Source organism: Felis catus, chromosome A1 (genome assembly GCF_018350175.1).
Source record: "Felis catus isolate Fca126 chromosome A1, F.catus_Fca126_mat1.0, whole genome shotgun sequence".
In the NCBI taxonomy this organism is placed as follows: domain Eukaryota; kingdom Metazoa; phylum Chordata; class Mammalia; order Carnivora; family Felidae; genus Felis; species Felis catus.
Window position 1 is genome coordinate 200859894 of NC_058368.1, and position 17084 is coordinate 200876977.

The following is a 17084-nucleotide window of genomic DNA, read 5'->3' on the forward strand; positions in this document are numbered from 1 at the left end:
ATTGGCAGGATTTCAATTTGTAGAACTTGTTGACATTTTGCCAATTCTTTTATTAATACATGTTGCCAAGCAGAGCTGAAATTCAGCCAGTACGTTCTAGCACAGCCATAATGGTTGTTAAGATTTTAATATCCTCCTCCCCAAATCGATTGGTTTGCCGGTTGGCTTCCTCCCCCAGAAGCCGCTTCAGCCTGACTATTCTGCATCTACAAAATAATGTTTAGCACTGTAAGAGGCCTTTAGGACCTTGCTCTAGCTAGTGTGTAGATGGCTTCTAGTTTGATTAATCACTCCCTAGCAGTTGTTGGATACTTTGCATATAACTCTTGCTCCTGAGTATGTTTCTAGGCGTGTGTAACAGAAATAGAAATGTGGGAAAGATGGCTGTAATGATTCAATTTAGAAGCAGCTGAGAGATCTCACAATCAGAGTTGGAATATTGCCTGAAGCTTATTTGTCAGCATCAAAAATTCTCCTCCCTGCAATTATCAGGTCCACTGCTCTGTTACTCACAGAACACTTCCTGATGGTACTCTCTCCCAGACACTATGGGTGAAAGAATGATGTGATGCATTTTTTTGTTGTTATTCAAAAAGATGAATCAAGAAAAATAAAGCTGACATTAAAAAACACCTACAGTGGAAAGCAGGTGTATATTAAGCTCAGTAGGGTGAGGATAAGGGATAAAGTAGGAATGGGTTGCCAGGGAATCTCTGGGACAAACTCTTAGGTGGCCTGTTCAGTTAATTTATTTATCCCCCAAAATATAATCAGACAACATGTATGCATACAGGACTCAAGATATAGAATACATAACAGAGGTATTTTCCTCCCCTCATATTACATTCAAACCAACAAGAAAGACTCTAAAATGAATTATGCAATCATAAAATGTAATTTTGTAGAACTAACTCACTTAAAAATTTAATGTGCTTATTTATTTTTTTCTATAAAAACAAGGACCTTGGTCACTAAAACTCATTATTATTTGGAAGAAATAAAGTCTTCTATAGACAACTATTTTCTATTTATTGTCATTGTCTTTCTGTTAGTTACATGCAAATAATACACTTGGGCATTTTTTAATGAAATGTAAAATTTACTGAGTAAAAGCATCAGCATAGTTGTACCGTTCATATTTATCTGTGTTTGTTCTTCTAATTGGTTAAGAGCATCTTCATAATTTGCCCTGTATGGATTGGTAAGAGTTTAATGAGTTGTTCAAGGTGATAGAATCAATGATACACTTGCATCAAATCCTTATTGCCCGATTCTTTGCCCCAGTCATTTTTGTTTTTTGTTTTTTGTTTTTTGTTTTTTTATAGCCCACTTATGAACTGATTACTCTTAGTTTTAAATGACTACGGGCATTTTATCAAATCTCATTTTGCTACTATATCAGTACTGCATTCTGTTCTCCATTTTAAAAAAGAGAAGACAAGTGATCATAATTGTTATACCTCTGGGGAGTAGCAAGGGAGGTATGATTCTTCACCGAGTGACTACAGTGTGCTAGATTATATACAAAATGCAGGATAATCATTCTCAATGACTGTGAGAAGATATCACCTCCAATTTACTCTTACTGAAGTTAAGATAAAGAGTCACAGCTAGGATTCAAGCCTGTCCTGTCCCTGAAGACCTTTACTGATACATGAAAGTTGACTTTCTCCTATATTCAATAATATCTATATGCGCAATAATAGTATTTATTTGGAAACATTTACTTCTCTCTGTTTTTTTTTTTCCGTATTACATGTTCCTAGAATAGCCTTCATTGTAATGATAGAGACTAGAGTAGGTATGACAATCATGGAATTGAAAGGGGTGTTACAAAATTGATAATGGGTAGCCACGTAGTCATTGAAGCTCTTCCAGTGATAATGAACTCACTGAGAAGGAAGTTGATTCCATGCTTGAACCACTTAATTGTTTTGAGTTTTGTTATAATTCCATCAGTACTACTTTCTCCTTTGGAAGCCAAGCAGTATAGTTGTCTTCTATAGAAAGCCTGGTTTGTGACACGGGCTTAGCCAATGGTGTTTTCAACCATCACATCAACCATATAATGTAAGTTTCACTATTTTTATTTTTGATACTGGGAAACTGAGGGTGCAGCAACCAAAATAACATAGGTAGTTCATGTCTGTGCTGGAACTGAAATCAGCCCCATTTGACTATTATGCCATACCACTACTCAATTATTAGAACAAAGGTAAACTCTTAGGGAAAATGGTCCATCAAACATGTGAAAGCAGCAATCATATTTTTTTCCTAAATCTTTTCTTTTTCAGGCCAAACACCACGCAGTATGCTCAGTATTTATATGACCTGGACTCCAGAACATTCAGAGCTATTGTCAACTTTTGATCTCAGAAGTCAGCACAGTTCTTCAATTGTTGACTCACCGTGCCATACTAGAGTGGGAATGTTAAATCCTAGTTCTTTACTAAGAAGATTGAAAGCATACTTTTTTCTTAGCTTAGTTTGGCAAGCCCCTTGCTCATTTTATCTTTGCAATAAGCTAAATATCTCACCCCTTGTTTTTATTTTTTTTTATTATTTTTTTTTAACGTTTATTTATTTTTGGGACAGAGAGAGACAGAGCATGAATGGGGGAGGGGCAGAGAGAGAGGGAGACACAGAATCGGAAACAGGCTCCAGGCTCCCAGCCATCAGCCCAGAGCCTGACGCGGGGCTCGAACTCACGGACCGCGAGATCGTGACCTGGCTGAAGTCAGACGCTTAACCGACTGCGCCACCCAGGCGCCCCTCACCCCTTGTTTTTAAATAATTGCTATTAAGTAAAGTCTCCCTGGTCCCGTATATGTCTAGTTTGGCCATGAGTGGAAGAATTTAAACTTACTTCCTTTAAATTCCATCTTATTAGACCCAGCTTGTGGTTTCCCATTCAGTGATAGAGCCATTTCTCCTCAGATTTATGATTTGAAAAACTGATATAGATATGTACTGTGTTTCTTCATCTGAAACTTATAAAAGAGTGTTTTAAACTGAGAAGTTGCATGTGAAGTGCTATCTTCTAGGACACTAAAAGAGCCTAGAGAAGAAAACTCTTCGGTTGTTCAATGAGAATGGTATGAAATTGGGGAGCACTGATAAGTCGTCCCCTCATCAACGATTTATTGTGAACTTACAATGTGCCAAGTAGTGTTTTAGGTATTCTCGTGGCAGCAGTAAACTAAAAGACAGAAATCTCTTTCCTCATTGGGCTTATATCCTACAAATAGACACCAAACAAATCGGTGAGAAAAATATGGAACATGGTAATAATGACATTTGAAAAGAAATAATTGAGGAAACTGGGTGGGGAGTGTCAGGTGTATGTGTGGAGGTAGTATGGAGAAGTTTCTCCTTAAATTCTTTTCCTAAACCTCTATCATAGTTATTATTCTGCACTGTAATTATTTGTGCTTCATCAGACTCCTCCTTTAGGCAAGTTATTTTCCTAGGAAATGCTCTATGTCTTGCTCATCTCGATATTTCAGGCACCAAGCACCATGCCTCGCAAGCAGCAAGTTTCAATAGAGGTTAATGGATTAATAAAAGTCCTTAAAATCTGAACGGTAATAACCAAATAATAGCATAAATGGAGTGCTCACTGTTTGCTATGTATTGTGCTATTGTTTCATTTACTTCTCATGGCTGCATGAAGACATTTTGCATTTTTAAAATGATTATTATCATTTCCATTTGCCAATGAGGAAATTGAGCTTCAGAAAGGTTAAATAATTTGAATAAAATCACATAGCAAACAGTCAGTGGAAAAGAAACTCGAACGCTAGGCTCTCTGTTTTCAATTCCCATGTCTTACAAGTTTCTGCCACACAGCGCAGAAACAGACACCTTGTCAACTTCCAAATCGCTAGGAATTTTATAAGGTACTAGCAAAAATTATGATCTCTATTATATTAGGGAAGGAATTTAGTGCAGGTAGAAGTTGAAATAAGGCAAGTCAAAGTCTAATCAAGCCAAGAAATTCAATTCATTCATTCAAAATAACATAATATCCAAATAATTGTTTTTAAATAATATATTCTACTATGGTGGATTTGAGAGCAGGAAAAAAAAAAGAAAAAAAGAAAGAAACAAGAGGGACAGAAAGACAGAGCATTTCTATCCTATACTGGAACGTGAAGTACTTGTTTGTCCTTTTCTAAGGATGTGCAATGGTGGGGGATGGGGAACTTCAGGCAGAGGCCACATTAACAATTGATAAAATGTACAAATCCAAACAGGGATCAAGGAATCATCAGGCTCTTATTCATTGGTCAAGCAGCAATGGGGCTGATTTTAGTGATAATTCTACTACCCCGGCCAAGCTGCATGCATGTTCCTAAGGGAAATAAAATGAAGTGAGGGCAGTAATAAGCAAAAGCAGCGGGAGACAGATTACACTATAGAAATGAATAGCACCTTGTCCCAGGGTTATCTTTGCTCATTACTCAATTCTTTTGCCCCTGAATGAAGCAAAATGGTGGATTATGAGGCCCATTGCCTCAACTGTGTCACTGAGAAAATGGTTGAATGGTAAGGATCTCTGCGTCTTAGCTTTAAAATTAGAAACATTAGGAAGTCTACTTGGGTATACGGGTATTTGTAGAAACATTCCATAATCACACACTTTGTGTATCACTTTGCTTTTCAGATTAATGCTACTTTTCATGAGGGCATGTACACTCACACTACTTTACAGCTACATTTGCAACTCATCCCTGTATATTTAATTAAAACCTTAGTGCTTCCAGAATAAAGACATTTTAAGTTGTGATGGGAGCATTGCAATTCACGTGACTGATGAAGTTACAAATCAGAATTTTTATTGTGAATATTATTAGCATCAGCACACTGAAAAATATTTACATTTCCACATTTAAAGGGGAAAAAAAAGTAAAATCTACCAAACTTTACGAATCATTCTTGGCTACATTTTATGCATACTTTTCCGTGAGAGTGTATGAGATTCAAAGTTAGGCCTGTAGCAAGGTTTTGGGTTGTTTTTATTTTTTAAATAACATGATATGGCATGCTTAAAAACATAGAGAAAAATCATTTTAGAACATTAGATGAGGCTCACTGCAATTTACTTATTGTGTTAGTTTACAAGGGCCATCGTAACAAAGTACCACAGACTGGGTGGCTTAAACAACAGAAATGTACTTTCTTACAATTCTAGAGGCTAGCGGTCTGCGAACAAGGTATCAGCAAGGCCTCTCTCCTTGGACTCTGGATAGTTGTCTTTATATGGTCCTCTTTCTGTGTGCCTGTGTCCTAATCTCTTTTTTATAAGGACGCCAGCTATATTGGATCAGGGCCCACCCCAATGACATCATTTAAACTTAAATATCTCTTTAAAGACCGTATCTTCAAATACAGTCACCTTTTGAGGTACCTTTTGAGGACTTCAGCATGTATATTTGGAGGAGATACAATTCAGCCTGTAATAGTTATTAATGAAGTGTTCCTAAGAGAAACTTGTTGAGGATGTGGTGAAAGGAAAGTTCTCATGAACTTGGGAGAGTAATTTGACAGTGAAGAAGAGGTTACTCATACCTGTCAAACAATCATTTGCATTTCAGGGCATAGCTTTTAAAGATTTCTCACAGCTATTTTAACGCTGTGATGTCCTCAAATACATTAAATGTTGCCTTATCTGTAATGACAAAAATTTGGAGCAACTCAAATGCCCTTAATCGTGGAAATGAGTTCTTTCACTTACCACACAAATTTTTATGAAATGCCTTTAATTTGGCAAACTCTGTTACAGACATTCATATATCATTAAGCAAAATACAAAAATTCTGGACCTCAGTAAATAAATGGCCCAACTTTCATACAGTATCATAATATTAAATATTGCGCATGAACTAGACTCATATATAATAACATGACTAGAATTTTAAAAACATAACAAGTGAAAAAGTAAGTTGTAGAATGTTGCATACTGTCTGAAACATTAAAGGAACATTTAGAAATGAACACATGACATTGTACATAGTTCAAGGTTATTAATATTTAATAAAGATCTAAATTATGTTCTTGATAAAAATATATTTTAATGACAAGGATAACCTCCTGAGAGGAGGAGGTGAATGAGATTGGTGAAGGATGTATGGGACACATCAATTTTATCTTTAACCTTTTATTTATTTAAAAAGGAAAACAATATGTTGAACCAATGACAAAATAATGCCAATATTTGCATGATTTATTTGATGTGTTAGCTCCTGATGCATTATTGATGTATTAGTATATTATACACATCTGGCTGCTATCACAGACACATCAGAATCAGAGGGTCTTAATACCTGAGTTGGTAGACTAGCTCTACTCTACAAAGAATTCAGAGGTCAAAAGATTTTGCTACATCATTTCTCTGACATTCTTGGTTCTTCTCTTGTGCCAAGACAAGTACTTCTGATTCTACCATCAATTCAACCAGCAGGAGGAGGGAAGAAAAGGGAGGGCTTGTTTCTTCTCATTAAAAGCGCAATCCAAACACCACACATACCACTTCTCGTTGTATCTTGCTCACTAGAACCTAGATGTCAGAGACATTGGAGATGTTGTCTTTACTTGGGTGATTATGTGCCCAAGATAATAATTTTATTATCATGTAAGAAGAGGTGGAGAGCAGTTACTAGAACACAGATATCAGTTTCCACTATAAGTATTTATATGGAAGACTGTTGTTTTTTCATTAGTCTACGTGATTTTTCTATGTAGGAAATCATATTGTTTGAAAATAAGTACAAGTGGTGTCTTCCAAACTTTATGCATATGTTCCCTTTTCTAGTTTTTTTGCATTGATAATGACTGAGTTACAATGCTGAAATAGGAGCAATGGTGGTGGACAATTTGGTCATTCAATTTCCTTTTATGGAAACACAAAATTTTATTATTAACTTTTTTAGTATGAGTCTTAAAGATTGCTGTATCTTTGTGGAGAATAGATCTCAGAACAATGGGATAGGGGTTATAAGCAGGAGACCAGTTAAGAGGTTGCTGTAAAATTTCAGACAAGAGACAGGGTTGGTTTAGACCAGAAAATGGTTTGCAGTGGATGAGGATGGAGAGAATTTCTTGGACTCCAAATGATTTTTGATGAAGGTGGAGAGAAATCCTTGGATTCAAGATATATTTTGAAGATAAAACCAACAGTATTTGTTGGTGAGTTACATATGTGTGTGTGTATATATATATGCATATATATATATCTATAATTTCTTAAATAATTTATAAGAAATTATAAGGAGAGAGTAAGAATAAATAATGATTTGTTAATTTGTGGTTGGAGCCACTGAGTAAATTTTGATACTATTATTTGAGATTAGAAGGACATGGGAAGAATCAGAAAGTGGGGAGAGAGGCTAACTTAAGAATTATGTTTTAGCCGATGTTTAAGATGACTATTAGAAATTCAAACAGAGATATCAATTAGCATGTAGAAATTAGAGTCTGGCATTTAGGAGCAAGGGTTTGGCTACATATGTTAATTTTTAGTTTTCAGTATATAGATGACATTTAAAGTTACAAACTTGGATATAAGCATTACTGAAGTGAGTATAGAGAAAGAAAGAGAGAACTGGAAACACTGAGGACCCCAGAGTATAGAGATCCAGATAAGAGAGAAAATATGTAGCTACAGGGAAGGAGGGAAAAACCAGGAAAGTCAGTGTCCTAAAAACTTGACCAACCTTGTCAAGTGCTGCTTAGAGGTTGAACAAAATAAAAATTGGAAGTAGACCTTTGGGTTTTTCCCCATGGGGGTTACTCACTGGTTTGGAAAGTTCATTTTTAGTGGAATACAGAAAATGGTGGTTTGTTTGGATTCAGGGGAGGAACAAGCAGAGGGAGTTTTAAAGTGGAAATAGTGAGAATAAGGTCCCTCTCTCAATAATTTTGCCAATAGATGGAAATGGAATAAAAGTTATTGGATGGAGGCAGATACTGGGCCAAGGGAGTTTTCTTTCTTCTTTTTAACAAATGGGAAACAGACAAGTACCAAAGCAATGAACTTAAGAAGATAAGAAGGAATCAATGCTTAAGGTAGGTTTGGCTTAGAGAGGAACAGGACAGTTCCTTTTGTAGCACAAGGAAGACAGAAAATATAGGGGACAATATGGATTGATCAACTCAGAGGTGAGAAAATGAGAACGTTCTCTTCTGCTTGCGTTGGTTTTCCCAGGGAAATGAGGTCCTAACCTAAGAGTGAAGAGAGGAAAGGATGTGGATGTGTGAGGGGAAAGGGGATAGTATAAAATTTTCATCTTAAGGAAAGTGTGGGGTGAATTTGATGTGGAAATATGGAGAGATTACTGGACAACACTGGAGAATCACATGGATTTGTAGTCGTAAACATAGAAGGAGACTACACATGGTAACTGTTTTTCCTGGGTAGTTTCTGCTAATCCCATACAGGTACAGAGCAGACTAATTATTAATGGGGCATGAAATTTGCTGTTAATCAGAGGGAGAGACTGTCAAAGGAGTAGAAGATGTGTGCAGGGAGTGATCAGGACAAAAGTCACATATCATGTGCCCTACCTGGCATTAACCATCTCTCATGTCTCCATACAATTATACTAGTCAATTCCTTGCTTTTCTTAGTAGTTTTATTACCTACCTATGTATTTCTAAATGGTGTAATTTGCTTAGATTGTTTGTGAACTTTATATCTTTTTATATTCTTTTCTTAACCTACCACTGTTTTAGTTTTTAAAATATCATTCATATTTTGTATAGGGGTAAGTTTTTATCACTGCTGTGTAGTACTTAATTAAGTGAAAATACTACAATCTCTTATGTTTATAGGTTTTTCAAAAAAACATCTTGTGGGGGGGCCTGGGTGGCGCAGTCGGTTAAGCGTCCGACTTCAGCCAGGTCACGATTTCGCAGTCCGTGAGTTCGAGCCCCGCGTCGGGCTCTGGGCTGATGGCTCAGAGCCTGGAGCCTGTTTCCGATTCTGTGTCTCCCTCTCTCTCTGCCCCTCCCCTGTCCATGCTCTGTCTCTCTCTGTCCCAAAAATAAATAAACTTTGAAAAAAAAATTTAAAAAAAAACCATCTTGTTTTAGTTTAAGAGTATGAAAAAATTTATTAAACATAATGAGTTTTCAACAATAGTAAGATCAAGTCTACGTAGAAAAACTTCATACCCCTCCAATAAAAGTGGAAAGAATATTCAGAGTCCATAAAAATATAGATATGAGTAGGGTATTCTGTATATCAGAAGTATAGAATACATATTTACTTAGGTGTAATTAATTCTGTTCCACAATTGACTCTAAGTGACAAAAGTATTTTTTCAAACATATTTAAAATACCTTGAAAGAATTTCTGAATACAGTAAGCTGTTACTGAGTTAAGGCTCACATCAAAGACTCCATATTATTTATAAGAATCAGGTCAATAATTTCAATAATTCATGATTGGAAACAACTGACCCACAGTTCCAACTGGTGTTAATAAGATGATGATGTAGGTAGTTGAAGGCAGAACAACCCTGTGCATTACTTGCAGCGCTTTATTTGTGTGATATTCAAATATAGGATCCATCTGTTTTTTCAAAATAACTGCGTTCAGTTTTTATGCGATAGTAAAACTGATGCGCCAAGCACATTGCTGGGAATTACTTGTCTACTCAGCCATAACCTTTCTTCCTGAAGCTTCCCTGATTGGAGAGAGAGAATTTGCAAGTAAAAGACAAGTTAGAACCTGGAAAGCAAAAGAACCCTACTCTCTAGGAAATGTAACATCCCTTTTTCCAACACCCCTTTTCTTTTTTAATTCCTGGATAAAAAAACATATGGTCGTAGTAGCTCTCTGAAAATTCAGTAGACTTGCTAGGTTACTTTTTAAAGTTAGTTTGTTTCTTAGTAGTGTAGCAGCTGAATTGTGAAGAGAGAAGGAAGTCAAAATCAAATATATCAAGTTCATGGTGAATTAGAGGGGCCTTCATGTCTGAACTAGAGTGCCTAAATTTACTACTCTCCAAGACGATAACAGTAATAGCAATAAGAACGTAATAAATATATAATATATAGTGAGATGCTGGGTACTTCACTAAATGCTTTGTGAATAGTATAAAATTTAATCTTCAAACAAAGTTGGGAATTTATTTTGTCATCCTTGTTAATACAGATATGGAAATAGAGGTTTGTCTAATATAGCAAAGGCCCAGTGATGTTCCAGCCTAGCATGTGCCCTTGACCACACTACTCGTCTGCACTCTGTCATGTAGTCAGATTACTCGGTCTCCAGGGACCTCAAGCCCCTCACTCTTCCTGGACATACTTTCATTCTGGACCCCCTTCTTTGCACATTCTCCAGACAGACTTCTTCCTGCCCAGCTTTTAGTGCCCACCAGTAGCCACTTCTTCCGTGATTTCCCCTGACTAATCTAGCAACTATTTTTTTTTAATGTTTATTTATTTTTGAAAGAGAGAGAGAGAGAGAGCAAGCAAGGGAGGGGCAGAGAGAGAGGGAGACAGGATCCAAAGCAGGCTCTATTCTGAGAGTGCAGAGCCCATGCAGGGCTTGAAATCACAGTAAGATCATGCCCTAAACTGAAGTTAGACATTTAACCAACTGAGTCACCCAGGTGCCCCTAATCTAGTAACTATTGATTCACTCTTCTCTTAACTTCAACAATTAACCAGTAGCCAACCACACAGATTAGCCAATTATTTTATGTGTGCTAATTCTTTGATGTGTGCTAATTCTTTTCTACCAACTGGATAATATTTCACTTGAACAGGGATGGTCTTTATTGATGGTCACTCTTTACAGTCCTGACTATAACATTGTCTATTTCAAATACATTTTCCAAACATTCACTATGTTCCAATTTATAGGCTCCAAACTATGAATTTCTAATGAAACCAAATTACCTCCTACAGGAGTAGACCCTACTGTCTAAAATTTGCATAAAAATAAGTGGCAAGTGAGACACTTCGCATTACAGGTCCCTTCATATGGATGCATCATGGCATTTGACCTCATGGTTGTCTGGTGAGGAAAGTTGCTTCTCAAAGGAGCAAGCTGAAGTCCAGAGCCCAAAGCCACACAAACAGTGAGGGCTAGAGTCTAGGTCCTCTGGCCCTAGGTTCAAGACTCAACTAAAACTGGGTGCATAATCAAGGGACTTCAACACAGTCAGGATATTGAGCACACACTCATTGAACTCTTAGGTGCCAGGCACTAAGTTGCTGGAGATAAAGTGGTTGATTCATTTGGATTCTCCCAAAAGGAGATCTTAAGACAAGGAATTGGTTGCATGTAGTTTATTAAGCAGACGACCAAAGTGACAAAAGAAAGAAAAGTGAGGCAGGGAATGTGAAAAAACCTATAAGGAGGCAACTGGGGCTCAATTCTACTGAAGACACTTAGAGAAACCCTACCAAATTTTGAGGCAGGGAGGAAGGTACATCTGAATATCACCTCTTATCTGCCATGAGCTGAGGATTGCAGGGAAAAGGGAATATTCCTGCTACCTGTTCTTAGTTGCCTTCGGGCAGAGAACTAAAGAGAGGCAGGTGCATGAGGTGGGAAGATGTCAGCCTGCCAAGGAAACTTTCTACCACCTCAGCAGATGAACTCAAAGGCAGGCAGAGAGGATGGAGCAGGCCATGAACAGTGTTTGCTCCCGAATGCTCAATCAGATTTTGCTTTCCTAGAACTGAGGATTCCCAGAGAAGGAGTTTACTTAGGACAAGTGTAATGGGAGCAGAGGGAAAGGAGAGAATAATTCAGGTATTCTGTAGTATTGATGCTGGGCACAAGGTTTGCCATCTCCCATCCTTACTGTCAGACACGGGACATATAGATACACTGCATTACAACACCTCTGTGAATAATTCGAATGCATCACATTCATATATCAGGCACATTTGCTGTAGCATGAACATCTAGCATGCTTCTAGATTCCAGGAGAAGTAAATGTCCTGGCAACACTTTATGTTCTCTCCACCCACATTCTTGGCCCCAAACTCTATCAACTTAAAAAAATCACTCTTACAAGCATCAGTACCAGAGAGACTTTGCAAAAAAGTAATATATGAATGTTGGGCTGGATATAAGATGATGTTGACACTAAAATTAAATTTCTTCTATCCCCTTTATTCCATAGGTGTTGGTTCTTAGTAAATATCTCATACTCTGAACTCCATCTCAGCATTTGCTTCTGGAGATTCCAAACTATATAAAGAAATGTGGGGCAAATAGTGTACAATCTAATATGAAAAACCAGAATCAAGTTACTAATGGAGTGTCATAGCTGGAAGGAATTTAAGAAATTATGCTAGTCCAGTGTTTTCATTTAATGCAAAATAAAAAAGACCCGAAGAGGGCAAGTGAACTGCCCCAAGTGGCAGAGACTTTAAGTAGGAGAATCCGTATTCTATGTAAGTAGGTCAATACGTTTAAATTATTGTGATTCTGAAATGTGAGTTTCAGGTTTTGGTGTGAGAAGTGAACCACATGAAAGGATAATCAATTTTTAAAATTTAATCAATGTTGGAAACAACTGAAGAATTTCTACATAACACACTTGTAATAGATTATCTCAATGTGACAAAACTAGGGCTCAGAGAGGTTAAGTGTTATAGTGTAATTCACACAGCTATAAGTGGTATTATCAGGGGTTTAATCCAGTCTACATCAGAGTACTTCCATTGTGGCAATCTGTAACCTCAAAAGAACATGGGCTTATGAGCCATGAGTTAGAAAAATGACTGAGTAAGAAATCTACATTGTAGTGGTGTTCTTTAGACTTTAGGAGTGGGGAGCCCTGCAGAACTATTTTATCAGCGTATGATCCATATGGGCCAACTGCATCAAGATTGCTGGATATGGGGCATGGTAAAACACCTTTGATCGAGTGCCCCAGGGTGATTCTAATGCACACACTGAAGTTGGACAGCCACTGTTGTAGAAATCAATTTGTTAGCGTTGTTGAAAGGAGAGTTAAATCAATTCAAGTGATAGATTATACATAGACATACTAATGTACCCATTACAGAGGGGCTTTAGTGGGTGTGAATGTCTTAATGGAGTTTCTAAAATGTTAGCATAGAATAGAAAAATTACTGTATTCATAGTTATAGCAGCCCATTCAAGCTCTCTCTTCCTCTCTGTTTTAGTGCTTGCTGACCTGACTTCCAGCCGTCAATGATTACTGGGTATATAACTCAGGTTATAGGTTGAATAACTTTGAGATATGCTTTCTACACTGACTTTCCTTGTTTTGTTGTTTATGTGTTTATTTTGAGAGAGCAAGACAGCCACAGCATGAGTAGGGGAGAGGCAGAGAGAGGGAGAGAGAGACTCTCAAGCAGTATCCACACGCTGTCAGCACAGAGCCTGAAGTGGCTTGTGATCTCCCACATCGTGAGATCACGATCTGAGCCAAAGTCAAGAGTCAGATGCTTAACCGACTGAGCCATCTAGGCTCCCCTCTACACGGACCTTCAGACTCTCTCCAGTTGACCAAAGTGGTGGCTGGCTTGATAAACCAACTCATATTTTCTTTTTTTCTTTCTCAGTTTTATGATTTCTTTAAGTCCCAAGTAAATCACCTGAAGGATGTCTCTTAAAATGTCTAAGACTTAAAAAAAAAAGGAGCCCATTTTTAATACTCATATAAAGGAAATCTATAAACAAGGCCAAAGTTTAGTATAATTTGGAAAAATTCTACTTAAATTTGGCATATATGGTATCAAATTTTGATCCATTTCTTTTTAATTAGTAATCCAGAGACATCATAATGAGTCCTTTTCTTTCTGTGAAAACCAATCTCCTTAAAATAGTCAACATTTTGACTAAATTCTTAATATTGAAAAATTCTAATTCCTTATATCTATCTACATATATATATACACATATCTATATATATATATTCTAATTCCATATATATGTATAAACTCCTATGTGGTGGTTTTAATTCTAATTCCATATATATTATATATGTAAATTCTAATTTCATACATATGTGAATAAATATATATGTATATATCAATTGCATATTTATATATATGGACCCCAGTGTGTGGTTCTTTCATGAAGAGTCATATCATGGATGTCTGTGCTTCTGGTCCACTTTGAAATCTTAGAAAAAATTCAGTCAACCTGACTATAGATCTGCCAAAACAAAACATAGAAGTGAAATGGTGACATTTTAAATCCTATTATCTAGATGATTTGATACTAAAATAATTAGATTCCTGAAAGATTAGACAAGATAAAATATGACTGTATGAGATTTATATCACATTTCCAAAATGTTCCTTGTGTGTGTGTCAAAAATACAAACATATTAAACAGACTCTCACATGGTCACAGGCACACATGTGTACAGAGGGACAAAGGGCCATATAATCCTGGAAATACAAATAGCACATTATCGCTAATTAAGTCTAAGTTTAGGTGTTTTGTCTGGGCTTTGAATTTGAACTATATAACAACAATGTAGCCCAAAATACATTTTGGATTCAATTCTGTAATTCATTGTCTTGCTAATTGGCAGTAAGATTTTGAACTCCTATTTAAAAATCAGGCTTTGTAAATGCCTAAGCCTCAATTGTGTATGCAAATTTCACACATTTTCATACTGTGTGGAATAACTGCATATGCAAACAGGTAATTTGACAGTTAATGATTCATTTGCACGTGCAAACCCACAATTTTAACATACAGATGCCAATTGGTACATGTAAATAATATTCCATGTGGACTCTTTCTGCCTCCTCTCTGTTCTCTTTTTAAAGAAACCAACACTTTAAGTAGTTTATGATTCTATTATTGTTACAGAAAATCTGCTAATATTCCTGGAATACTCAGGTAGGGAAATATTTTAAGATTTTAATGTGTTTGAAAGAAATACTCCTATTTGCCCATTTGATCTTCGAGAAAATAAGTTTTGGTCATTTTAGTTCCAAACTTCTCAGATCCACTATATATTCATGTGATAGCGGTGTATGTTTGATTAGAAATATAAAATCATGACACAGCTGATTCCATATTTATCATCTTAACACTTTTCAACCTGAAATAACATAAAAGCTTTTTTCTTCAAAAGACCAATATTTAAAGGGTGTTGATTTATGTAAATCAATAATTTATCAACTTGCTGTCTTTCGTTGCTGCCAGCCAGATGCTTCTCGCTTTGCTCGGCCAGACAATGTCAGCTGCAACACATAATGGCCTCTGCTTCATGTAGAAATAAGAGCATAAATATTTTAAAAATCCTGCTACAGGAAGTAAGGAGGGTTTGGGTGGGGGTGAGAGATTTTACTGGTTTATTGTGAGAGGAGAACAAGTCTACATATTTTATGGGTTGGTTTTATCAGAAGTGGAGGCAGGGACGTCTCTCAGCCTGATTTTTATCTCCTAACAAGGCTGACAGACCAAAGTCTTTTCATAGCAATTTGTTGAAGACATCTGGTGAAGCTTTCTAGGGGATGAACACACTGCAGAGTGTTCCTCGGGTATCAGTTGGCATGGCAACCAGTAAAAGACTATTCAACATCAGTAGGTTTCAAAAAGGTTGAGGCCTAGTTGAAAATCCATTTGGGCTTCTACCTGCAAAATTCTTTTGAAAATGCACTAAATCTTTCCTTAGGGCTCTAGAGACTGAACCAATATGTACAACCGTGGCACCTTCAATCTTAAATAATTTTCAAAACATGGGATTAATGATTCCAGTCACCAGAGGTATTACAGAAGATCTGGAATTACTGGCACTGTGCTGGAGAGGATATTTGTAGAAATATGGTTGTTGTTTCCTTTTGTGTCTTATCACACAGGAAACAAAAGTGTGACTTTGAAATATCTATAAATTCTCAGTTAATAGGGTCAAATAAATGAAAGAAAATCTTTTACGTTATTTGTAAAATCAAATACATTTATCCGAAGGAACTTAATATGATTTTTAAATGCTGAAAGTAAAAAATTTACTTAAAAATATTTGTGCCCTCAGGATGTTTTAATATAGAGATTTATTTTTAAAGTTACTATTTTATGTTAGAGTATTCTTCTCATGATATTGTCATAAACCAGTTTAAGAAATATGTTTTGCTGTCAATTAAGTTTTAACTATTTGAAAGTCAAACACTAACGAGGTCTTTGCTGGTATACATACAATTTTTATGAAGTGTTAACTCAGCTGATGTAACATCAAAATATTAAAATAAAAAGTTCCCGTGTTATTTTATCCAAAATACTTGTATTGTATTGTATTGTAGATTTAAGCTAGGATTCTAGAATTAAGTGAGGGGGAAAAATGGAAGAAATTTCTACAGACATGCCCTAAACTACATAGCATGAAAAAAAAATGTATCACAATGTGCTTCATCATTGTCCTGCCATAAATTAGAATTTAAGTATTTCATTTAAATTATCCATTCAACAGAAGGTAGTCATCAAGTTTATTTTAAAATAAATGAATGCTAACTAAAACTCAATTAATAATGTTGTTCTTGAATGATTGGATTTCCAATGGCCCATAAAAATTGTGCACTGGAGCCCAACAACGACCACCACTATCATCACCACAATATTTAAAACAGATCTATATCAATGTCAAGTAACACTAGTGCTATTCTCTTCCCAACTTTAGAGACAGTGTGAGAATTAATGACACGACCCAAGAAGCTTTGGTAGTTGTTTGAAATCATGCCATGAGGCATATTCGAGGAAGGATTTCTTTGTATAATATAGGAATAATTGTGGCTATGCTATATTACATTTGATTGCTTTAGAGGTAATGGAAATATTTGCAAGTGATGATCCAGTCTGCTATCAGAGACAAGAATCCAAAGGATCTGGATATTTGTTCCAGTTCCAACCCTGATCTTCAGAATGACAGAGGACCTCTTCCTCTTTCCACTCTTTTAAATTCCCTCTCAAGAAAATAGGAGAAAGAAAGCTAGCCTTGCTTCTTCTACTGAATTGTGGTAAAGATGGTAATTTCTATGTGACAGGGTTTGAAAAGTATAGAATTCTAAGTATAATTGTCATTGTTACTAATAAAGTAAGGCATGCATAAGATTTAAAATTTGGGGGGAAAAGG